Genomic DNA, 26,990 nt, shown 5'->3' with positions numbered 1-26,990 from the left:
TTTATTAAATACGTAAAGGGGGCAAAAATTAACTATATAAACATTAACATTTGAAATATTTATTTCCTTTTTTTTTCATTCGGATATTAAGCGGAATTTAAGATGATAATGGCAATGCCAAAATCCAGGATAAAATATTTATAATGGCGCTTGCTATAAATGTCTCCATATCCTTAATGTTCATCAATATCAATATATGTTTATCAATAACAATATATGCTTATTTTAAAGGGATATGGCATAATTATAATCATTATAAATTATTTCCTGTCTATATTTTTCCCATTTATTTTTAGAATTGCTAGCGTAACAATTTTCAAATACTATTTTATTTAAATTCGCTCATTCAATTACTTTATTTTATAAAAATCGAGATATCTTTTGAAGTGAATAAATAATATTAAATTTTTTTTAAAATAATCTTATACTTAAATTTTTTTTAGAAAATTATTTAATATAATCATCAGAGACCCACAACAGAGGTACCATCGGCCCCGGCCGGATTTTTTTTTAAAAAAAATTTTCATGCCAGATCTGGATTTTTTTAAAATATATTATATTTATTTTTAATTTTTATAGCTATAATGACGATTTAAAATATTGTGGTTTCAAAATATATGGCCCGGCCCGGTTATATTTTAAAGAATTAAAATCGTGTACCTAGGACGGGCTGACGGGCATCCAGGTCCTTGATAATCTTAAAAAGTCATTGCCGATAAAATGTTTTTTTATTTTAATGTACCAGCCAAGATAGCATAAAAATTTCTAGATATACACATCTTAAATATCAAAATTAATTTTCACCCTCTTTTCCATTCCTACCTTACTTTTCCATACCATTATCTTTTGGTTGCCATAAAATATTTGGATAGGCAGCCTAAGAATTTTCACAATGTTCGAGCTCTACCTGGAACTAAGTCTAACGCCTCATTTATAGTAAGCTATTTGTTCAAGCGGTGCGACATATAAAGTTGTCTTATTTACAGAATCAAGCCAATATATGGAGCAAAACGATGAAAACGCTATGATAACATTTAAAAAACATGTTGCGAAGTATATTTCAAAAATTATTACCGCTAAGAATTAGTTGTGATTTCGATGGCGTTAAATAGAGCACCGCAACAAATCGGGTTTACCATAAATCAGGCCTAATCCTACCCATTTCATTGATCGAACAGGTATTCTCTCGGAATTAGTATGGGGCCGAATTTTGATTTTAAAGTTTTAATTTTGACCTGACTGTATTTGAATATATCTCTCGAATCTGAATAAAATTTTCAAGATATTTTAGCACAAATTCAAGGTAAAGTTGGCAAAAATGTCAAAATTTGCAGGGCATATATTAGCAAAAATGCCTATCGCCGCGAATTCGCGCTAACTTTTAATACAGAATGCTTTTATAAATATTGTTTTTAAGAAAAAAAACATCAAATTTTTCTTATTTTCTATAGCTAATATTTCTAACTATTTCCTTGCAAAATAATCTTATACTTTTTCAATCCAATATTTTTCCTTTAATTTTAGTTCAGATCGAAAAATTGGGACCATAAAATTTGGATCAGATTGCCTCCATTTCTAAAAGAGCTTACATCGGTCTATGATCTCTTGATAAGAATTGGATAAAATAAATTCGATGCAAGGCTCTTCTACTCTACATTAATAAAATACCATTGAATGAATAATTATTTTTATATTTTTAAGCGATAAAAAGAAAAATATACAAAAAAGATAGGGACTTTTTTTTGTAATGAAATTTAAAAAATAATTATAATATTGTTATTATTAATCATTACAAAATAATGGATTTAAAGACGTTCGAAAAATATTTTAGAAATAATATTATAGATCATTTAAATTATAGTATTAGTAAAGTACCTAATAAGATATATACTTATTAATTTCTTCAGTGTATAAAAATTGTTTTTCAAATGCCAAAAAAAATAAACAATTTTTTATGAAAATCACGATGTAAGATAAGTAGAAAAATAATAATTGCGAATTCATAGTTAGAACCCACAGGGCATGCTTGCCCATTAATAACTCACATTCAATTCATATATGAAATATCCTTATCATTTGGTTAATAAAATTTGCAATATCTATGATGTTAATAACTTTTGAAAAAAAATAACAATACATAATTAACCCTAAAAGAGGCAATCATTGGGGATATTATTTTTGATTATTTAGTGGGGCAAATAGGATAAAATAGTTAGATATAGGATTTCATATGTATATCTCTCAAAAGGAGGAAAAAATGATAATAAAATTAAACATGATAATTCTTCCTACAAGAGGACATTATACATTTATGTATAAGCATATTTTCTATAAAACCTTTTATAATAATTATCCTTAGAGTTTTATTAAACCTATTCAGCATATTTTAAATTTCTATGTTTTAAGTTATTATCATCAGGTCTAGATGTCTGAACAGGAATTATTAATTTTAATACGATATAAAAGTCCTCCTTTTATTACACGTTAATATATTTAATTAAATCAATTTTATAATTATTATTCTTAAATTATTTTAATTTTAAAAAAATTAAATGAATGCATGAATAATATTGTATAAATGTAAATTTTTTGTACTGTCGCATGTTTAGGATATGGAGGAAGCATTTAATCCAGTATCAATTTTTAAAAAATATATAAAAATTAACAATAAATTTTACATAATAATTACAATGTTATTTAATTGGATTTGGCAACCAATTTGTCTGTGAGATTGCTGGCATTGACGTATTTATGATGGATGAAGAGAAGTGCTAGCCTATTTACTTTTTTTAAGACTCGAAATTTTTTTACCCTATCATCCCTTTTGTATGCCACCAAGAATTAATAATTTTAATCCATCTCTTAGGGGGGGGGGGGATAATCATCTGATTCGAAATAAATTAAAATAAAGACTAGAATCCGAGAGAATATATATCCGAGTCAGACTGACCCGAGTTCCAGGACACTAAAAAGAATATATATTATAGATTAATTTTTGAATAACTGAAAACCAAACATTTACGTAAATATATTGTTTTTCCTACCCCTACTGTGTATGCAAGAGGAATTATGAGTATGATACCAATTTAAAGACGGTGGATGAAATCTAGGTTTACATTAATAAAATTTTGTTGACTTTATATTATTTGCAGTAGGAATGGTGTTTGGAAATCCCCCCTCACTTAATTCTTAGAATTATAAGATAATTTTGATTCTTTAAGATAAACAACTATTTAACTATATGAGTCATGGGTGTTTGTTTTACAAATAAATGAGTAATTATGCGTCATTTACTATTGCTTTGCTTTTTACTAGTGATTACAAAATTAAATAAGCCTTTTAAATGGGTTTCCTGGTAAAATTTATTAAATCATGATTGATTTTCGAAAAAAAAAATTCCTTTTTAGGAAATTAATTCCTAGTCTAAAAAGGTATACTAATTACGTCTTTATTTTTCAAATATTTATAAAAATTTTATAAGAATAATATCTTTAAAAAAGTTTTTAATAATGATTGTTTTATCATTTTAAAATTTATACAAATTAGTTAATATGATATGGCAACTAATTATGAAAATCCTTCCTTTTATAGATTATCAAATAAGACAACAAATTTAAGAACAGTGGATCAGATAAACTATAAAATGATTCCATCCCTCAGAAATTTTAATGGCAAAATTTTATCGTAACCCCACCCCCTCCTCAGAATTAGAGGTCCCTGACAGCATCTATATTATTATTATAATGAGACTTAAGTTTTTTTATAATCCTAGTGGATTAATAAAAATTTACAAAATTATTCCAAGATACTCTTATAATAATCCATAAAATTTATCGGGTACTTCTCCCCCTTCCGCCTACACTTATCTTCTTGCAGAGGTTAAATTTATAGGGCCAGGTTGAGATTACTATAATTTCGTCATCTTAAATAATTTTGGAATAATAAAAAATATTTTAGGCGAATAATAAATTTAAATCAGTTGCAAATTATTTGTAAACTTGTAAATCGTAAATATTCGAATTTGTTCGTTAATTTTAAAACTTGCAAATATTTGTAATGAATTTTATTGTTTAAATTAAAGCCACTTTAATCAAATATTGTATTTTCTGGCTATTGGTATTGATTTTTTTTTATCGTGATAGTGACTTTTGATTAAAATTTATGAAAACTAAATTCAAACAAATAAAAAATTGTAAAATTTTGTGATCGGAAAGAGATAAAATGGCGTTCTTCTACATCTTGTGAGTGTTTATATTTTAGGCACAAATATGAATTGAATCACATTTCTCTAAAAAAAATAAATTAGCGATTTCCAAAAGAATGGTTTTTTTTCTAATTTATATAATAATTGCATCTTACCCACAATTATGAATTTCGATTTCGCCATTTTTAAAATAAGATTTTAGCCAAAATCAAATTACATATTTCTTGGTTTGTCTAGTTTTGGCAAAAATATTAGGCTAGCCGTTTTAAAAATCCAGCCTTTTAACAAAACTACACATTATTTCAGAAAATAAATCACTACATTTTTTTTCATTACCTTGCAAATAAGAAACGCGTTAAGAAATATTTCATATTATATATAAATTTTCTCTTTATTTATTTTTTTCCTATATAGATAATAAAAATAAAATTATTTAAAGAATTAGGGAAACAGATTCGCCTAAAGCCCGATCAGCATAAGGAATCCCTTTTCTTACGGGGAAGACTCGCTATCGCCATATTCGCTCTACATTGAAAACTTTTCCATGTTTCCTTATACTTTCTTTCTTTACTTCTTCTTCTTAGTCTCTATTAAATAACTTCCTTTATAGATATCCTCTTTTTAAATCCCTTGACATTTTCCCTAAATTTCATTTCTATATTTTTCCCCTTTATTAATTTTATCTTAGAAAAAAAAAATTATATGTCATTACCTTTTGACAATATATTAAATATCAGCTATTAGTTAAATAAAGAAATAATTGCACATTAAAAAAAAATAAAATAATATATTATAAATTGTTTTTGTATCTAAAAACAATTTATTTTAAAAATTATGACGTGGAGGACGCGAGGGTTGCATTATATTTATATTTAATATACATTTTTAATTGTGAGAATTTATTTAAAATATTTAAGAATGATTTTTATTTTCAAAAAAACTTAATAAATCACCATCATCATCATAAGAATCTTCATTAAGAACTTATCGAATTTTTTTTATTTTTATCGAAAGTGAATCTGGTAGGCATGCTAATTTATTTTTAAAAAAGTCTGATTTTTGTTCGTATTTTTCAAGATATTTTCTCAAATTGAAAATAAGTTCACGTTTTTTTCCTTCACTGACCCCGAAATTTGGGGCTTTTAAAGCTACCTAGGTTGTTGATTACTACGGAATATAATATATAGTGGGTCGGAAACGACCGTATGATTCCATCTTTCAATATTATATTAAAAATGGGTCTTATTGTTTTTAGATAAACGTAGTCGTTGTTTAAAAAATTGATATGTGTTAAATTGGCAGCGTTTAGCACTAACCCAATTTTGGGTGGCTGATTTGAATTGATTGAAATCAACTTTAAAAAACTATATAATATTACTTTTCAATATTTAAATTTAATCGTTACTTTTGAAAAAAGTAACAAGGCATTGCTTTTCTTCAAAAAATGTAACGACGTTACTTTTATCGATGTTAGTATCAATAATATGAATTTCACAATAAAATATTTGATTATTCTTTGTTGTGTATGTTTACTAAATAAAATATCTGAAAATATTAGTTCAAAAAAAATCGTAGGGTGGGTAGGGGGATTAATTTGCATTACTTAATGATATATTTTTTTTAAATGCAAATTTTTTAATCATAATTAAAAATACGTTACATTAAAATTGTAAATTTCAGAAACCTACAGGCCGGGCCTGGCCAGTGTATTTTTTTTTAAATACCCTTTTTTTAATATACCTGGGCCGAGGGGGGGGGGTATATTTTAAAACTGAATATTTTAAATCTCTATAAAAATTAAATTTTTGAAAAATTCCGGGTGAGACCTGAAAATATAAATAAATCAAATCCGGGCCGGGCCGGGTCATGCAAAGGTTACTTCTGCAGGTCTCTGGTAAATATTTTGAAAGTAGTAGTTTAAATAAAATTATATTTTAAATTAAAAAAAATATTATACCCAAACGCTATGCATAAATAAGTAAAACTTAAGGTGGCAATGTTTGCAAACTAAAAAATGAAGCTTAATTAATCTTTACAATGTCATAGTTTTTGTATTAAAATAGTGATTCGAGAATATAAAATTTCCTAATTATCAAGATAGTATTCGCAGATTTAGTTTCTTCCTTTTAAGAAATCTTTTATTAAAGTTTTTAAAACAATTAAGAAATGTACAAGTTAACTTAATATTTTGTATAATATTAAATTAGTAAGAAATAAATCTACTTATTAAAATAATTAATAATAACTAACCTGTAATCTCCTTGGAATTGATATTAAGAATCTTGTTAAATTTCGGATATTATCTGGTTTTTTTAAAAATATATTATTAAAATATTTAAAACGTAACAAATTAAGAGAGCATCGTGGAGAAATCAATCAAAAAAACACATTTAATATAAGTTAGAATTAAGATGTAATTGAATAATTTATTAAATATTATGAAGTTCAATTATTAACTTTATTTTCAGAGCACTGATAATATTTTAAAAAAATCAAAAGTGTTTATTTAAACAAACTTTCCCCTTTTATTATTATCCATGCATTTTTTATTATTGCAAAAATTCAAGACGATTTTTTTAAACTATCCTATTTGCCTCCATATTAGGTATATTTGTTGTTGTAATTTTTCTAAAAAAAATCCATGTCAGCAGAATTTTTTTTTTTATTTTAAAAACTAAGTTTGTAATAATGAAAAGAAATTTTTTTATACTATATTGTTATTACCTTTATTTTATATAAAATGGAAGAGATAGTATAATAACCTAAGAAGTACAACTCTAATAAATCTTGTAAGCGAGGTAATGCTACGATTTCAATGATCGAATATCTCACTATTCGATTTATACCCCACGAATATTAATTCCTCATTATTCGAATAAAATTTCGTATTTTATCTATTATAAATATATATACATATATTAATTGCCAAAATTCTAAAACTACATAGAATGAACATAACTCCAAAATATGTTATTGTATATTCATTCATTCATTTATAAAAACAAAAAAATAATGCTTTTTTACGAATATTAGTAAATACTCTAGGTTTAAAATTATTTGATAATATTTTTAAGTAAAGTATCTAAAGTTATTTATCTATGAGTAAAAAAAAAGCAAACTCAATAAATTATAATTTGATATTATATTTTACTTATACACTTTTATATGAACCAAAAAAAATGTTTCAAAGTAAAATGCGTATAATGTAGAGAGATCCTTCCCCCACTCAAGCTAACCATTATAATATTAATAATTACAATTTAGTTATATCGATATTTCTATTTCCGCTAAAACTTTCAATAATATTTCTCAAAATGGGGGTAAATTAAATAAAACTAGACCTTAATACAAAATTATGCTAAAAAACTTTAAAATTAAAATATTAATATTTCATTTGAAATAAAAAAATTATTTGTAATTCGCGAATATCAACAGATATTATTCTTTACAAATAATAAAGAACCGAATATTATTTTTGTTCGATAAGTCCATTAATAGCTCTAAAATATATTTGAATACAGTGAACACTATTTGGGATGGATGGGGTCTTTCATATAAAATTGAGGATTAAGAAGAGTAAAGGGAAATTTACTCCTTCTGGATTCTAGATTGCTTCATAAAACAAGCTTAGATTGGTAAAAGGCTATACTAGAAACTACTCATGCACCTATTTATTATAGTTTATAGAAAAATTTACTTTAAGCTTCACCCTGATCAAAAATTTATAAAAGTTTTTAAAATTATGGGGGATAAAAAGAGCTGAAAATGATTACAATGTTTTAGCTATAACGATATAATATACCATTTTTTTCATATTTCAGTTTAATTTATTTAAAATTAAATTTACATCAAAATGATGAGGAGTTGTTCGAAAGTGTTAGAGGATTAATCAATTTTTACTATTTATTTTTCTTAGAAGAAAAATTATCATCATTAAAAAATATCTTTTTATAAAATAGTTATATTTTTAAAATCCTTTTTTATAATAATTTTAAATCCTTTCACAAATCAATGAAATATTAGATTTAAAAAAAAGTTGGGTTTCTCGGAAACTCAAATATTTCCAACTCCACTATTTAAATTGATTATAAAAAATTTTTTTTAAAAGGATCCAGGTATAAGATAAACTTAAATTCACAATTAGGAATATATGTTGATTAAAAAAAATTTTTTTTAGCATATAAATGGTTGTTGTACAACATCTGTATAATAGTTAATTTTTTCAAAAACTGAAAATTTTCTATGATTCAAATTTGTAAATCTTAAAATTATTTTTGCAATAATAAAAAAAATTTTTATTAAAAATAATGAATTAGATAAATAATTTATACTAAATTTGTAATTTAATTGGAAACTTTAAAAAAAAATTATGTAATTAGTATCTCGTTTTGAATGTATAATTATAACATGTTACTTTTAAAAAGTAACTTTTAACAATTTTTTTTGAGATCCTTGCTTTTATGTTGCTCGTCTATCAATTATCATATAATATTTATCTTATAAAAATAAAGTCAATTTTAAAATATTAAATAAGTGCAATCTGGTTCCATATTTTTATTTGTTCTAATTTAAAAATAAAAGATATATTTATTTTTTTTGGCAAAGCCATTATGAATTCCACATATTAATAAATAATAACCCATGTTTTGATTTGAGAGACATTGCATTTAAAAAAAGAAAGAAGAAAATGCAATTTTTGAAAATAACAGACGAACATTAGTAATATATTTTGGGCGATTTACTTACTTAGAGTATTAATAGAGAGCTTTGTCCTCACACCCTAATTTGCCCGGTCTGTGCTAAATTCTGGGTTAAGTGTTAATATGTAACTTATTAAATATCTTTACATCCTCTAAAGTTATTTGAAATATTGAAAGTACTATTTCTAAATGCCAATGTTAGTGACTATGTGTGCTTTCAATAAAAAGTTTTTTAAAAAAAATTAAGAAGAAAATTTTGGCCAATCCTACGATTAAAAAGTGACTGAAAGTATACCAATGTTTAGTGTTGAATGGTATATTATTTTAATCCTCATGGCGTTTGGGTGATAGCAAAAAAAAAATATTATCAATATAAGAAAAAATTGTCATAATTGTCATCCTGCCAAAATAAAAATTTTGAAGAATTAAAAATCTGGGTTTGCCTGTATCAACTCATCAATCATTTATGGAATCACAAAAATTTCTAGTTAATAACAAAATGAAAATTATGGCGTCATGCTTTAGGCGTGGTTTGAGTCAAACTTTTGGAAACTCTAAATCTAAAACTTATCGAATCATTAAATAATTTTATTTTATTTATTTATTCTTTAGCATCATGCCAGAAGGAAGAATTTATAAAATTTCTAATATTCTTTAAACAATTTCTCCAAAAACTAAGATATCACATATTAGGCGTGAGATCAGCTAACTTTTGAAAGCATTAACTATGAAGCATGTATCAGTAATTAATGCAATCTATTTGGTAGAAAGTTTGAAAGATTGGCTACAAGGGTAAAATGAAAATTAAAGACGACTGAAAGTCTGGGTGCCTCAATTTTCTAAGGCTTGATTAGTATTTATACAAATTCTTCAATCAGTTTTCGTGGTCATAAAGATAAACAAGTTTTAATCGAAATAAAAACTATAACTTTACACTTTAGCTGAGTCTTAAATATGGGATTTTAAATTGCAATTCAAAATCCATTATATTAAATTTAATAAGTTTCTCTCGGTTCAAAAAATTTTTGAAATGCATAATTCTAGGATCTTGATAGATATTATGTGTTCTTTTCCTTTTATTTAATAGATATAGAAGTAAAATATATTCACATTATATTTATAGAGTTATATTATTATTAATTTGATATGAATCTGAATCTCATATTAAGACGTAGTCCTAAGCGATTTGCTAAACTTTTAAAAATGCAATTCTAAAGCTTAGGCCAATATGTAATGCAACTGGTATATTTTTTAGTTAAATGCTTCAATCCGTTTGTAAACAGTATAAATAAAAAGGTTATCGGCAAAAATAAGAAAATTTATAAAATTGATATCTTAGCAATATAAAACCAAATATATAAAAAGCATTTTAAGGCTATTAGAATAAAATACAAAAAAAAGGATTACTCTCATCATTAAAAGAACTTTTTATCATTTTTCAAATATGAGTCTCGATGTTTAGGCGGAATCCTTGATATTTATAATTTAGTAGCGGCATTATAGAAAGTTATTCAAATCAAAATAGACTTGTGACATCTTTGGAAAATGTGATATACCAAAATAAGGTGGATTGGTTACGTTGAAATTGAAACCGATAAAAGAAAATTTTTTACACTCGAGCGCTAAGGTAAGTGATTGTTTAGTAGAATAATACAATTGAGTATATTCTAGTTTGACAATAGAAAAAATTAAACATTGATACCTTATGAATTATAGAATATTTGGGAAGCGTCCCGTTTTGCACTTTTTTTATTTTAATTTGTAGAAAATTTTCTTTCTAAGTTGATTAAAAAATTAAATGTGCCTATAATATTGTTTAATCGTAGATTTTTAGAAAAATTCTGAGACGATTTTATAGAAATAGTAAATAAGGAGAAGGTTATATCAATTTGAAGAAGCGATAGAATATTTTTATCTTAGATATAATGTATCAAAAAACAAAATTTTAAATCAAGAATTAATAAAATGTTGGCAGAGGGTATAAACATAAGCTAAAATCTTATGACATAAATCCTTTTTAATTATATTATCCAAAAAAGCCAATTTTAACTTTAAAACACTGATTACTAAATTAGATCTACCTGATAGTATTTATCCGGGTATACAGGATTATATCCGTTCTACCAAATCGAAGACAAAACAGAATGGATGTGATGCTCTCGCAGAATATAATTAAAGAGAAAATGACTAAAAATTTCTATTATTTTTCGCTACTATTGTTCACATGTTGTATTTGTTGGTATGTTTTTCAGAGATCTGCAGGATACTCGGGCCGGGCCCAAAATTTTTTTTAAAAAACACCCCGGCCGGACCTGAATTTTTTTAAAAAAACGCCCAAACCTGGCTGTATTTTTTAAAACAGCCTATATTTGAAATCGTTATTATTAGCTATAAAAATCAAAAATAAATATAATTTATTTTTAAAAAATCCGGGCCGGGCCTGAAAATTTTATTTTAAAAAAAGCCGGGCCGAGCCTAGGCTTCATAGATACTTTAACATCTTCATAATAAAAATCTAACAAATATTATTTTTTTCTATCACCATCTGAAAAAGGTTGGGAAGGCTTTTGTGGAAGTAATATTTGCAGATGTAAGTGTTGCATGATATATTAAAAATTCATTTATTTGAGTTATAAATGTATCTGCATCTAAGATATACTCTTCTACTGATCCTATATTAATGTTTTAACGATGAGCTTGCCTTGCTACAAGTCGAGGACAAATATAAAATATGAAATTCTTCATCAACATTAGCCCTAATTTCCTTGAGTTCTGATAAAATGCTCTCCGCTATTCTCATCTTCTAAATCAAATCAATGTCATGTTTTTGAAATGTTATACTTAAAATAGTTGTATAATTAAATAATACATTTTAATGAGAAATAAGATTTGGAATAAGCATTGAATCCAATAATTTTCTGGCTTCTGAGGAAATATTTCTTTCAGGCCATTGTAATATTTCAGTAATAGCAAATAATTGGCTCTTCTAACTCCTTAATAACTGTTAGTGCTTGATGGAAGAGGCTCTATCTCGTTGGACAAGGTTGCAATTTCTTTTTCCCTGTTGGACCAGAAGTTTCAGAAATAATTTTTATTTGACTAGAAATTTGAAAATGGTAGATATAATACGCCACTAAAAATTTGAAAATAATAAGTAAATATTACGCCGGAAAACTTGAAATCGAAGTTAATTGATAAAATAACTTATGAATGTGATAATAAATGTAATAAAATATATATTTAATATGAGATACGAATATTAACAAATATAAATTAATATAAACAATAATATTTTTGTAAAATATATCCGGCATCTGCATTTGGCTTTGGGGGGGGGGGGGGGAAGGGTTTGTCCCCCTGTCCTCCCCCGCTGCGTACGCCAATGTAAACCCAGCATACAACATTTGATCTATTTTAAAAGATTGCATTTTATTTATAAAGAATACCTATAATTTATTGTTTTATTTATTTCTCCATTGTTTAAAAGGGCTTCCTATTTACTTACAAATACAATCTATATCTTTCAAAGAATGGCAGATAACCAGCACACTACTTCCAGAATTTTAGAAACCCATTCGCTAAATTTTTTTGCTAAATATGATTTAAGTCCTTAGTTACTTAATTATCTTAGGTTTGTAAACATATGTTTAATTACTACCAAAAAAAATTAAAACAAGTTATCTAAAAATGCCTATTCAATTTTTTTTTCATGTTTAAATTTAGTGGTTAGCATATTTATACAATACTCAGTTTGGTTGGATTATCATTCATTCATCGTTTTATAAATAATATATCTCACGGAGAAAGGGCGTTTTTCCAATCAAACAGATCATAATAAAGTTAGAAATATGATATATTGACAAATAACTTCTATCTGATTGTAATTTATTAAGTCGTCGGGTTCGCTCAGCTTCCATGTCGATTTCGCAATTTTTGATTTCGGTGAGTGGGCTTTCATTTGAATTGACGTGATAAAGTTTTCAATATTAACATTCATTTCTAATTTTCATAATTCTGATTAAATTTCTAATTTTTTACTTTGCTCACCGTGGACATATTATTATTTTTATTTCTCAAGATGCTAGCTATATTAGCCTGAAGTGTTTGATAAAAAAAGTAATATTTTTGTTTCTGGCAAATAGGGTAGTTAATAAACTGGGTTTCATATGCCCGATAATCTTTTTTCACTAATTTAATCGTTGATTTTCGAGCCGGGCGTTTCACAAAAATTAAACAATCAGTTTTGGCAAACCTTTGTGAACCGACTCCGGGCGACGAGGTCTGCTCTCTATTTAAAAAAATATTTTCAAACATAATTGTAATTCATCAAATATGATAATTTATGACGATAAAAAAAAATTAACTTTATACTTTGCACAATAAATATCTTAGTTAATTTTTAAAACATTCGTATTTTGCAATTTATGAATCAAAAAATCTTTTGGCTAGATGAGGGTTTGTGACAAATTATCTGCAAATGGTTTTTCTAACTGCCCCAGAAAAATCTACTAGAGAAATTAATATTTATGTTTTTTACAGAGTTTGATTGAATAAAAAAAACTTCAAAAAGAGTTTTAAAAAAAAATATTTGATTTCATGTTGAAAATTTTTTTATTTAGGAGTGAAAATTTCATGGATATAAAAGGTTTTTTATTAAAAAAAAAAATTTGGCTTTTAGGTAAAATTTGATCAAAAATATCTGTTCTAAAAAATAGATTTTTGCTCAAAATTTTTTTGAAGATTTTTCCAAACTCAAATTTTTTTAATAATAAATTATGAGAAACCAACACAAAAAACATTTTTTTAAATTGATATATTTATTAAGCTGCATGCATAATTGTATTGTTTGTAGAAAATTAAAGATTTGTATTTTTGAAGAAAAAGTAACGACTAATACTCAACAAGTTCACTAAAATATTTCATCAAATTTTTAGACCATTTTCTGGCTTAATGTTCATTTTTGATGAATAATATGTTGGTGAAATATAATATATTCTTTTTTTTATCAAAACGATTACTTCAATCTCTTATGTTATTTGGTTATATATTTTCTTATATTTAAATTCAGAATTTTCCTCGAAATTATTGCAATCTACCTTTCTTCATTATTCACTATTACAAACCAATTTTTTGTTGTGATTGTTTTTATTTAATGATTTGTTTCCAATAATGAAAAATCAAATTTTGGATCATAGTAATTCCCCAACCTATGATATATAACTTTTAGAAACTATCAATCATAATATTAAACCTTCAAAAAGAGGCCCACAATGTCTTATATATTTCACCTTTCTTGGTTTGAATAGGCACAAATAAATTTGTTAAAACACTAGAGAAAACATAAATATATTTTTATATAAATAATATCATGTTGAAGCATGTACATAACAAGGTATAGTTATATTTATAACTGACTGTTAAGAAAACATTTGTTGATTCAAATGCATGAATTTTGTCCCATATGTAAAAGGTCTATAAATATAACCAAAGCCAGGAAATTTCAAATTCATGGACATCCATCCTCTAAATTCTAAGGTTCAGGGCTCCAAGCATAACACCTACAGATCCTCCTCCATTTAGTTTATTAAATCTAATAAGCCCACCTTCCTCAACTGTTGCTACTGACTTAACTCCAACTCAACAAACACCACCAGCTTCTACACACCACACTTACCAACCTAATCCACTCCCTATTGCCCGTAAGAACAAAATAGGTTCAAATAAAATAAATAGCTTAACATAAACTCAGCCCTTCGTGCTATGACTTCTGAAGACTCCTTAGCTCCCAATAACGAGTCCACCCTAGAAGCTACAAAAACGCCCTATATGTGACTCAGAATTTGTTTATTAATGCCAAAACAATCTTATTGCTTCCGAAATTAACATTGACGAGACAAATAAAGTTGTTAGATCTTTTAAAAAAGACTATTTTGGAGGCCTTGATGGCATTCATGCTATTTTCACAAAATATTTTGAAACTTAATGTTCCGTGTAATCTTTTACAGAACTTTACCAGGTTGTTAAATATAATTCTCAATGGGCCTCTTTTTTGGTGCCTGTCTAACACTTTTTAAAACGGAGGTATTCGCTCAATCGCTGTAGGGTCTTTATTTTGAAGAGCTGTTTCTAAAATCATTGCTTCACGAATCAAGAAATCTCTTTCCTCATTCATGTCGCCACTCCAATTAGGGTTTGGTGTTTCCAGAGGCGCAGAAATATCTGCTCATCTTGCCCGTGGACTTTCAAATAAAAACGCAATACGCCCCGATGGTATATACTTCATTCCCTGGACTAACAGTCTCCCGCTTACTTGGGACTATAGTTGATTTTGCAGCAAAGTCCAACCTCTAATTTTCTGGCATCGAAAAGGCAAAAATCCTTAAAATAAGCAAATAATCTAGCCTCACGAACACTGTGTTAAATCGCTACCACTACCTTAGGCATATTTGGAATGGAAGTGAGGCCCTCAATTTCATAAAAACAGGGGAAAAATGACAGATCTAGGGAACACCAATGAAGGATTTACCTTCGTCAGTAAATTTCTCTCGAAATCTGCCGATCAAATTTTTAAGCATTCACTCTTCTTTAGGGTGATATATACCCTTTAATATTTCTTAGAATATATACATAATTTTTTATATGTAATTTTTAATATATCCTTATTTGTTATTTTTAAAAATATTTTTAATTCAATATGTTTGTATTTAATTTTTTTTACATTTTTTAATTTATGAAGATATAAATTAAAAATTACAATAAAAAAAAATTCAACAATCATTTAAAAATAAAATTTTTAAAAATAAATTAGGAGGTTGGAAATATTTACCAGCTATTTCTATATCATATTTTGTTAATAAAATAAATAATAGATAAACATCACATTATTAAAGTTATCACTGAATATTTAAATTTAATGCATAATATTAAAATTGTATAAGTCTGAGATTTTCCCCCTATGGCCATATCCTGGTTAAATTATTACTAAATAAAAGAAAAAAACGGAAAAAACCCCAAACACTAAGGTTGTCAAAAACCCTATTCGGTCTATATTTAACCCAATTAATATTTTAGCCAAAAGCCTCAAGATTTGGCAAATAGAGATCTAAACCTTTCTGCCATCTAGAAAAATCTTCAGCCTTACATATTATTATTTAGTTAAAATTCAATCAGGTCTTTTTTAAAAATTGACCTGAATCGGGTGTTTTAACATTCCTACCAAACACTAAAACATACCAAAATAAATTTTCCTAGTTTAATTAAGTATCAAAATTAAGTCGAACTAGGACATAGCTTATAAACCTTTTTAAGAATTGGGACCTAGATTCAAAAAATTTGCCACCGGCTCGGGGGGCATGGTAAATTTCGATTTTGCAGTTCTCTAATCTAAATTCAAATGAAATATATATTTAAATTAGATTAGATTAGTTATTATGATTATCTAATATATTTAAATTTTATTATATTATATTAAATAGATACATTTATATTGTTTGTTCAAGCCTGTAAGTATATCAATATCATGGTAATATAATGATAATGACAATTATTAGTGGAATATTTTATAAAATACAAATAATAAATTTAATATAAACAAATTTTAAAAAATTAAAAAGTTTTAAATATTTATTTTTCAAAAAAAAAGTCCACATCCCTAACCCTTTTCGAGTTTGCACCGAACCCGTTTTGAGCTTGCACCGAACCTGTTTTCAAAAAGGTACATTTTAACATATTTCTTAACTTGACTTTTTGAATAAACAAACAAAATTGTGACTCTTTCACTCCTTGACTTCTAACTCTCCCATAAAATGAATATAAATAATTTATATTAAACAATATTTCTTTGAAAATAAAATTTAAGATTAATATAATTTAATTTTTTAGGGAAAAACACTTTAAACAAACTAGGAAACTAATATTAACGGATATTATTTAAACGATAAGATAAGTATAATCCTGCCGAAGGGCGAAGAAAGGCGGGTTTAAGATCTGCTAAGAATGGCATAGGTGGAGCCCCCTCTTTAAAAAAAATTTAACTTATTTCTACGGTTGGCAAAATTAAGGCTTTAAATAATTAAATTTTAGTCGAAATAATATTTTTGATAAGAAGAAACTGAGTCTTTATAGTATTTATATCAGCTAGTGAACATTAAATGTAATGATTCAATTATAATTCCCGAATTTTATATCACACATAAATAATATGATATACTCTAATTTATCCGAAGGAGAAATGCCAGTTTTTAAACTAAGTTATTTAAAGGTTTTATTTACAAAAATAAATATTTGATTTATAAATGCATAATGGCGTTAAAATTATATCAAATATTTGTATTTTTTATATAATTAGAATAACGTTAGTTGTAGTATTTGTTGTACTAATTAAATTTAATTTTATAGGCTATTTACATAATTAAATATTTGACATTTTAATTATTGAGATATATTATAATTTTTGTACAGTCAGTGTTTTACCAATTAGAGGTCTATTAAGCCCGATCCGTTAAGATTTTTTACACTAGTTACCCAACCCGAAATATTTTTGCCAGGACCTGCGCTAAATAATATTTTTTGGAATTGCCCGACCCGATTGGTAAAAATATTATGAAAAGTCTGCCCCCCCCGTTAAATTTTTTGTAAAATTTTCTTACCATCACGTTTTTTAACATATTTATATATAATTTTCCCCAGTGCTAATTAAGGCTCTTATACTTACCCTCTATGCCTTTCTATTTCTACAACAACCGTTTTATAAATCAATTATGTTTGATATCTGTATTGTGCATTTTCAATTGGATAATATCATATATAATTCGTTTAATTTTTTGTAAATTTGCTATATTATTATTAGATTTAGTGTTTTAGTTTGACATCTCCTAAAATATAAAGAAATAATGTTTATAGGTTTGACTAAATTTTGATACTAAATTACTGTTGGCGTAGACTAAACAGGTTTTGAACTAGGACACCCTATTTAGGTTTATTTTAAGTATTTGGTGGCATTGTTATTTTTCGTATTTATTTTCTCGTTTATTTTCTTCTTTTTTTTGTTTTTTCAATTTTTATTTTTTTTTCTCGTTTTTGTTTCTTTTGTTTTTTTCAGATTTTTCATTTGCTTTTTAGGCTGTTTAGCATAACTCAAACCAGGAGACACCCATTGTAATTTATTTTTAATTAGTATCAATCAAAATCAAAATATTCGCTTGAAATTCGATAAAATATATGAATTTTAATGTCTGCTGGCCTAACAAAATACAAAAAAATCAGAGATTTGCGATGCCTGGTAATTATGTACGGTCCCGCCCGAAATATTTTATAGAGAAATTGCTTGACCATTTATATTATTTTTTTTAAAATCCGGCCAGGCAATTTTTTGAAAAACTTTTCCGGTCTTTGGGTGGGGCTTTTTGGCTTTGCAGATCTCTATTATCTATTAGAATTTTTCTTAAGGCTACTTAATTAGGAGATGTTAGTTTTCAGTCAAAGATTTTTATACAGATAAAAAAAGGAATTTTTTTTTCAATCAGAATTAAATACTATATATCAGAGATCTATAAAATCTGGCCCAGCCCATCTGAAACACTGGGGATCCACAAGATAAACTGTCAAATTAATTTTTTTCATAATGCGCCAGGCCTGGCCGAGTTAGACCGGACCATTGTACAAAAAATTAAAGGGCCAGGCCAGTCCTAACATATGAATTTTGAATTTGATATTCTTTGAACAAACTTTAAATAATAACAATGAGCTCATTTTTTTAAAATTTATTTCTAAATTTAATTTATAAATAAAATAAGACAATTTATTATTTCATAGGAAATTTTAGGCTGGGCTGGAAATTTTGTAAATTTTAATGGGTCTGCTCGGAGATTAAAACTTTGATATTATTATTTTGAATTTTAATCTAGAGTTTTGATTAATTCTATAGACATTATAAATGTGATGACAGAAACATTTGTGCAAAATATTTAAGGAGCCAGACCCGACCTTTTGTAAAATTTAACGGATCAGGTCTTACCTTTATGCTTAAGGGCCGGTTAGTAAAAAAAATTAAGGAGCTTGATAGTATGGAATGGATCAGATCTAAAAACTTGTATAAAAAATCCTAACAGGCCAGGCCGTTGCATATCTCTGCTATATTTTGATAGATAAATACAAATTAATATAATATATTTTAAAAAAATCCGGGTCGGGCCTGAAATTTTTTTTAAAAAAAAGCCGGGGAACATAAAAAATTTTTGAAAAAAATCCGGGCCGGGCCGTGCAAATGGTACCTCTGCAGGTCTCTGATGTAAGTAAGCTATAACTAGTCACAATACAAATCAGAATAACAGTAAATTGTTAATTTAGGATGGAATTTACGTTAATGAATATGTGAAATGTGTTAGATGAATAATGAAATGTAATTCTGATTGACATTTCAATGAAACAAAATGATTATTGAGAATATTTCTAATATCTTCGGGTCGGGTTTCTAGTAGCTCTGCCTCTTACAGCCGACCCGAGTTCGAGAAAGATATTTTCAATGTCCGAGCCCGATGCTCGGTTCTGATCTAATCGGGCCTCTGGCAGCTCGTGCATGACCCTAGCCACTGGTAACTCAAATAGCTATACATAGTTATCTGATTTGAATTGCAACTACTAGGAACAGTTACTCAATTTTAAAGTTAATTATTACAAAATTAATATCATGTTTATTAGTATATTACTTTGATTTAAATATTTATATACAATAATTAAATATAAGCATTTAAAAATAATAATCCTTTTATTTGTATATTTATTATTTAGCATACAAAAATAAATAATAATAGTATAATATTATATTTATATTATATAAAATTATAATATATTATTTTTATTATATAAATATTTTTAAGATTTTTCTTTTCTTAGAATATTGTTTTAAAAAGGCTTCATCTATTAAATATGTTTTTTTCTCTCCAAATATTTGATTTCCGATGTGGAATAAGAGCGCTCTTGGAATATTGGATGGAAGAAAAACGTTATGCCTGATAAATAATTTGAGATGAGAACAGAAATTGTGATTTGAGCAGTTCTAGTGGTGCATACGTAAAAGGTTTCTGATTACCCCCTCAATATATCTTTCATTCATTTATAATATTTGGAAATAATATTGCTAATTGTTTGTTTACATATAATAGGAGATTAGGGTTCAACATCAAATTTTTCTACCCAAGTTGTTCATATGAAACACAATAAATCTGCATGTAAAATAGTCCCATAAAAAGATGACAATTTTGATTAGATTGCTATCTAGTCAGTATAAAAAACGTAATTAAAATGCTAATTTTTTTTGCATTGATCAACCTTGCATGCGATTTTAATCAAAATTCATTATATTTCGCTGGGTTTTGGTTGAACCAATTGAAGATTTTTTTATCAGGCTCTAAATAAATATATTAGTTATATAAAAAATATTCAGTTTACATAAATATGCTTCCATAAATTGGTTAACCAGGATTTGTCATCTAATTTTTCTATAAGTTTGCAAAGAAGATATCGAAAAATTATATTATCACCTAAAATTTCAATTATTTCAAGCATCACAAATTCCTAATCTAATAAATTGAAGTAAAGATTATATGCAAAATTAATAACCAGGTGCAATACATTCCTAAGAATTTATTATAATCAACTAATTATTTTCTTATTATTCAACCCTTTTTTAATATAGTTTCATAAAAAAGGCCAATAAAAGGTGGGTATAATCTCCAATAAATACATAAGGCGGTTTCATAGTTGACGATGGCAGGAAGGTTGGAGGTGGCAATATTATACATTTACTAATAATATTTAAGTTTTGATAAGTTTTGTAAAATTTTAACAATTTGTCAAACTTTTGAAAAAAAAATTTTTTTTGGTTTTGAATGAAGCCTTAATTTATATATTTAAAAACGAGCAAAAACATTTGGAATATTTTTATCCTTTGCTTTTTATATCATGGGTATTTTTGCCGGATATCTTTTTATCCAGGGTATTTTCTGATACATTTATTCATTCATTCAAAACCAAATAAAGTTTTGCTCGAGTTATAAACCATTACAATCATTTTGTTTGCTAGAACACATCAATTAATATCCTTTTCCTTCTTAAGATTTTTAACTTTTATATTATTATATCTGTATAAAAAAATCTATCAATATATAATTACAAATTTAGGATAATACTTGACATTCATTTCTATTAACCCCATTTTATTTTCCAGTAAAATAAATTTACTTTTATTTATAGTGCAAAACGAAACAAAATTATCTATTAAACTATAGTTTCGTCATTTCTTACCTTCTTATGCATCGCCGAAAAAATAAGAATAAAAAGAGTAAATATTGATTTTTTTAAAAAGATGGATATATTTACCATACATAGAGACTTGTTTTTACAGGTCTGGTTTGGAACAATAAATTTTTTTTTTCAAACGGTTTAATCTTGATTAACTCGAAATTAGAGTTTTAAATCTGGTCAAAAATGGTTTGTTCCAGTTCTGAATGTTTATTCTATTTCTGGTTCCTAAAATTTTGAAATTTTTTTTTTAAAATACGATTTTAATTTCGCACTTTAAACAGATTATAAATATTTAATAATAAGAAACACTCTTGTTATTATAATAATGTAGTATTTATATAAATATGAAATTCATTCTGCAAAAATTTTAATATTATTGGGATTTGGGAACATTGTAATGAGGTTTATTTATGTAAAAATTGCGAGAGAAATAATCACATTATTATATTTGGATTTAGAAGTAGAAAAATTAAAAATCTAACAAATTTTTCTTAATTGTAGCTTTCCTTTTAAACTTATCTATTTTTGTTGCATTTGTTTTACTGAATTGGGTTTGAATATCTTATAATTATTTTTTGCGATTTATAATATTTTCTATAGCGAATAAACCCGACCCTTTCATAAATAATCGACGTTTGAAACATATTTTCTCTTCTAGCTATAATAAAGAGTCATTATTAAAAATATTTTATATCAGCTTAGATTCCTAATTTAATTATTTACATATAAAACGTTCCCCTAGCATCTCTTATTCTTTTGAAAATTTATTGAAAGTGAAAATATTCACTACCTAAAATAAATCATTTTGAGGTGATATTTGGTTAATTTATTTATTATAAAATATAAATGTGTAAAATGTTTAAAAATTTTATTAAAATCACATTTAATGAATTTAATAATTTGTTAAAATCATTGATGAAAGATAGAATTAAAAATACAAGTTAGGGAGATGAGAGAGGGGAAGATTTGATACTTTAAAGTAGAAAGTCCTTAAAATTTAAAATATTCCATTTTTCATAGAAAAGGATGTATCATTTTTTATAGAACAGAAAGGTCTTAAACGGACACAGGCATAGACTTCCTACCCTTTATCTATTGGACCATTTTATCTAAAAATTAGTCAAAATATGTATATTTATGATGACATCTCAATAGAGTAATCCATTAAAAAAAAAATTTTAAATCGGTTTTGTGCCTCTTTCTAAAAAAAACCACGTTAAAAAATTAGCAATGCGCTGCTTTTTTCAGTAAGCTATAGCACGCTACATTTAAAATAAAATAGCGATAGCAGTAGCTCGCTATTAATTTTGAAAGTAGCGAACAATTTTATATAATAAATACATATAAAAATTATTATAATATAATTATAATTTTACAATTAATTCTAAAATCCAAATGTTTTTTAATTTTGAAATTGAAATTTATAATTATAAATCTAGTTTTCTTAAAAATTTAAAATGTCAACAATAGAGATTGATATTGAAGATAATTTTGGTAGAGATCATATCGACAAAGTAATTTCCCTGGAAAATGATGAAAATATGGATTTTTCTCTTCTTAAATTTGCAAAATATTTTAACTTGATAAAAATTAACACAGGATATAAATTTCGTTGTAAGATGGGCCAAGAAGTTTTATTATCAAACAAGACTAGTAGCTTCAACTTGAGAAAACATTTAAAGATAATATATTAAACAAATTTAAAATCAATGTGTATCCCAATCCTTAATCTTTAGAATAAAATTTGAATCAATGCCTTATCTATAATAGTTTTTGAGCTAGATGAATTTACGGGAAAGTTGATTTTCTGGCGACATAAGATATTATTTAAGAATTATATTATAAATTAAAAATTACAATAAATAATAACATCTCATTTTATTATCAGACTCATCTATTTAATGATAATATTTTAAAAATTTTATCTCTGGTGTTGTTAAACGGCGATTTGGTTCTGTTTTAAAAAAAACGGCCCGATTAAGATTTTAGCCAAATTAATATTATTTATGCCAAATTAGGCAAATAGAGATTTAAAATTTTCTGCCATCTATGAGCAAAACCTGCATTTACGTACTAAATTTAGCTAAAATCTTATTCGGGTCATTTTTAATCGATTCAAATCACTAAAATTGCCATATAACTTAATCCAAAGGGTAACTTATTAGGCTAATGGCAACTTTAAATAATATTGTATCAAACCAGGATTCAAAAACGACACTTCCTATAGATGATTTTTTTGAAATAAATAATAATATTGAAAATCCTCTAGATGCATTTTTTAAATCCAAATGAATATTTTTGATCATCTTTCTTATATAAAAAAATTTGTACATTAAATTTAATACTGCATTCTCAAGTTCTAGTATTGAACGATTACTTAGTACAGTAAAACTTTTTCTGATTGTCGCTCTAGACTTGGGGATGACAGTATGTAAATGTTATTATTATTGAAATGCAATGAAAAATAAATAAATTTTATATATTTGAAATTATAATCATATTTTTTTTAAAAATTAGTAGCGTAAAAAGTAGTTAATAGCTGGCTAATTTGCTAATTTTTTGAAAAAATAGCGGTAGCGATAGGTTACATTTTTTGTAAAATAGCGGTTGCGATAGCGCGCTATTTTTAAAATTAGCTTTTATTAATAATGAAAATTACCCCCCCCCCCCCCCATTATTGATTATATATAAATATTATGTTTTGGCTTTAACACCAATTACACAAAAAATAAGAACCTGAACTTATTTAATATTCCTAAAATAAATGCATTAAATGATAATACATAAGCATCTATTATTTAGCCAGAGTTTGAGTGGCCATGAAAGATTATCATAAATAAGATGAGTTTGGCCAATGTTCTTATCTTAAAATCCCAATTTAAAAAAATTAAATATCTGATGAAAATCTGAGGTGTTAATTTAATAAATATTAATAATAGCTCCTTATAGACATCATATTGCAATATTTCATAAGTATAATAAAAATCTTAAATAAGTTGCTTTACTATAGTAAAGCAGTAGCGTAGCCAGGATTTTATCATGGGGGGTTTTTTAAAATTTTTTGGGGGGCTTTGAACACTTAAGTGATTATATTTTTGGATTTGTTAAAATTGTTTTATATTTTCATATAACAAAATTTTAGGGTATTTTATTATATATTTTACATTCCTTTATTTAATCATGTATATATTTTTATTAATTAAAATATTTTCAAAATGTTGATATTTTATATAATACAGATTTTAATATTAAAAATTATAATGTATAAAGACTCTATTTAATAAAAAGTAATTTTTTACAATTATATAAAATATGTGTAATTCTTATGCAAATAATGGTATTTAAAAAATTATGATGATATTATCTTATAAATAATAATACTTTTTTTTCAAAAAAAATTGATTATATATTAAAACTAATAAAATTTTATTGCTATTTTTTGATTTGAATTTAAAAAGAGAGATCTACCTTTCTCTGAGATTTTGCTAATTCATCTAGAATCAAATTTTTATCTAAAATAATCTTCTTATAAATATTCAATAGGGCTAATCCATTTAAACATTTTTCACCGCTTGTGTTTCTTAAATAGGGTTTTAAGCTTTTTAAAGTAGAAAAAGACCTTTCATTAGTGCAGGTACTAATTGGCAAGGTAGCTAAAATAATTAATAATGTTTTGATATTAGGCACCTCCCCCCCCCCCATGCCTACGCCACTGCAGTAAAGCATACCAGGAGTTGACTCGCCCGAAAAAAACTCACGTATATATCATATAGCTCAAAAAGTATTATAGTTAAAACTTTGATTCAAATATCATTTTATAGATTAAGGATTGGGCCATTGATATGATATTTGTTTAATTAAAACCAATTCTAAATCCCTTTTTTGGAAAAAATAAAATTATGCCCAGTCATGCCACTTTTCCCCCGTATCAGGTCAATTCATTAAAACTTTTACGGCGAAACACTTTTTCGCGAATGTGGTTTATCATGAACAAATTTTATAGCAAAGGTAATATCGCGAAACCAATTCCGAATTTTTTTCCGCGAAACCTTAACTTCGAATACATCTTAGCGAAACTTTTATCGCGAACCCATTATAGCGAATTTTCTACTGCGAATGTATTTGCGCAAAGTTATTATAGCGAAACAGTAAAAATATTGCGAATTCATATATTTAAAGGAAAACAACATATTCAATATCAATTTACCCACCAAAGTTCCTTAAATCATAAACGCGAAATGTTTTAAAGATATTTTGTTACTTATTGTCTATTAAGTAAGCCAACCTTCATCTGATATGATAGAAAATAAAATGGCCAATTTCTTTCTTGTCTCTCTCACTCATGGTAATTATGGAGGGGGCATTTTGATTCAAGTTTATACCCCAATAAATTTATCCTCCCCCCCTCTCCCCAACATAAATTTTAAAAATGTGCATTTTGCCATTCAAAGTTAATTTTAACAATTATTCTGAAATGCATAGGAATTTTTCCAATCAAAATAAAATGTACCGAAAGCTAAGAATTTTTGCTGATCGCAGATTATTTTTAAAAATCATAGAAGATTTTGCTAATTAAATTTTTTAGATTTTCTTAGAATTTTAATTAAATTTTCAGAGTTATTAAGACATAGAATAGTGATTAATTTTAAAACTCAAAACCCCGTGGATGTACAAATAGAATTAAACAATAATTTGCAATTCCCTTTGAATAGCATTTTATAGAGCTTTTAAATGCGAATCTTAATATTTAGTATCTGGCATTTAAAAAATATTCAAAATCAGTATATGGAAAAATTTTATGAATAAATATTGATAAATAAAGTCTTATTTGAATATAAAATTTTGGATATGGAATCGGAATCTTTCAATTTTTAATCATTAAATGAGGGCGAAATTTTAAAAATCAAATTTTGATTGGAAATATATTCCAGCATGAGTATAATACCCATATTGGAGGTCTGTGAAACCTAACCTAATCCGATATATTAACCCACCGAACCAGCCTATGGGTTCTGCAAGGTAATTATAATAACCTTTTATTTTCGAGACGGGCCTAGTCTGGACCTAAATTCTAATGAGGTGTAGGTTTGAAAATATTTTTTCTTTACAATTTTTACATTTAATCATTGATATGAATAAATCATGGTTTTAATTGTATAATTATTTCACAACATTTTATATTATTCTTAATTTCATAACTGAAAAATAAATAAAATTAGGGTAAAAATTTGATTTTCTGGGACGAGTTGGGTCGAGAATATAGAATTCATTTTATGTTCGGGTTGGATTTTGAATTTATTTTTTATTTTAGATTTGATCTGGTCAGGAAATTACTTTTCTTCCTACGTTCTGGTTTGAAAAAAATTGTACTCTTGCAAGTCTCAACGCATACTATTAATATCAGATAATAAACTCTTTTTATGTTAATTTATAATAAATTAAAAAATGCACAAAAGTTCATGGCAAAAATCATCTGAAATTCCTATGGGTAAGTTCATTTTATACATGTTGGTCTATATTTACGGTTACATTCTCTTCCTTTCTTTCTTTCTTTAAATATTAAAATTGACAAAAATTTACCATTATGATTTAACGAATACACTAATATCTTCCATATATATCGAATATCTTCTCCTTCATTTTAAAAGATTCGAATATTTGAATATTAAAATATAAATATTTGATAAGTCAATTTCAATACTACAAGTTTTACTACAAATTATATAGTTAACTTCAAAACAATTCTTTATTATTTGTCTAAATCGCTCCACGCATTTTAATGC

At 25.9% G+C, this 26,990-nt stretch overlaps 1 protein-coding gene across 4 annotated transcripts in view; it reads right to left on the bottom strand.

The window, feature by feature from the left end:
• The window catches only part of LOC135925541 (putative uncharacterized protein DDB_G0282133), a 60,979-nt gene extending 33,989 nt beyond the window's left edge, over nt 1-26,990 (bottom strand). For 3 of the 4 annotated variants that reach the window (XR_010571667.1, XR_010571668.1, XM_065460929.1), the window contains exons 1-2: nt 26,788-26,990; nt 6,455-6,507 (exon numbers count right to left, since the gene is read on the bottom strand). The gene's annotated coding sequence lies outside the window, so the exon portion shown is untranslated. The remainder of the gene's footprint in view (nt 1-6,454; nt 6,508-26,787) is intronic. The other variant, XR_010571670.1, reaches the window with a different exon arrangement.

This window comes from Gordionus sp. m RMFG-2023, chromosome 2, assembly GCF_954871325.1.
Source record: "Gordionus sp. m RMFG-2023 chromosome 2, tfGorSpeb1-WG-v2, whole genome shotgun sequence".
Classification (NCBI taxonomy): domain Eukaryota; kingdom Metazoa; phylum Nematomorpha; class Gordioida; order Chordodea; family Parachordodidae; genus Gordionus; species Gordionus sp. m RMFG-2023.
This window is presented reverse-complemented; position numbering and strand designations above follow the sequence as displayed.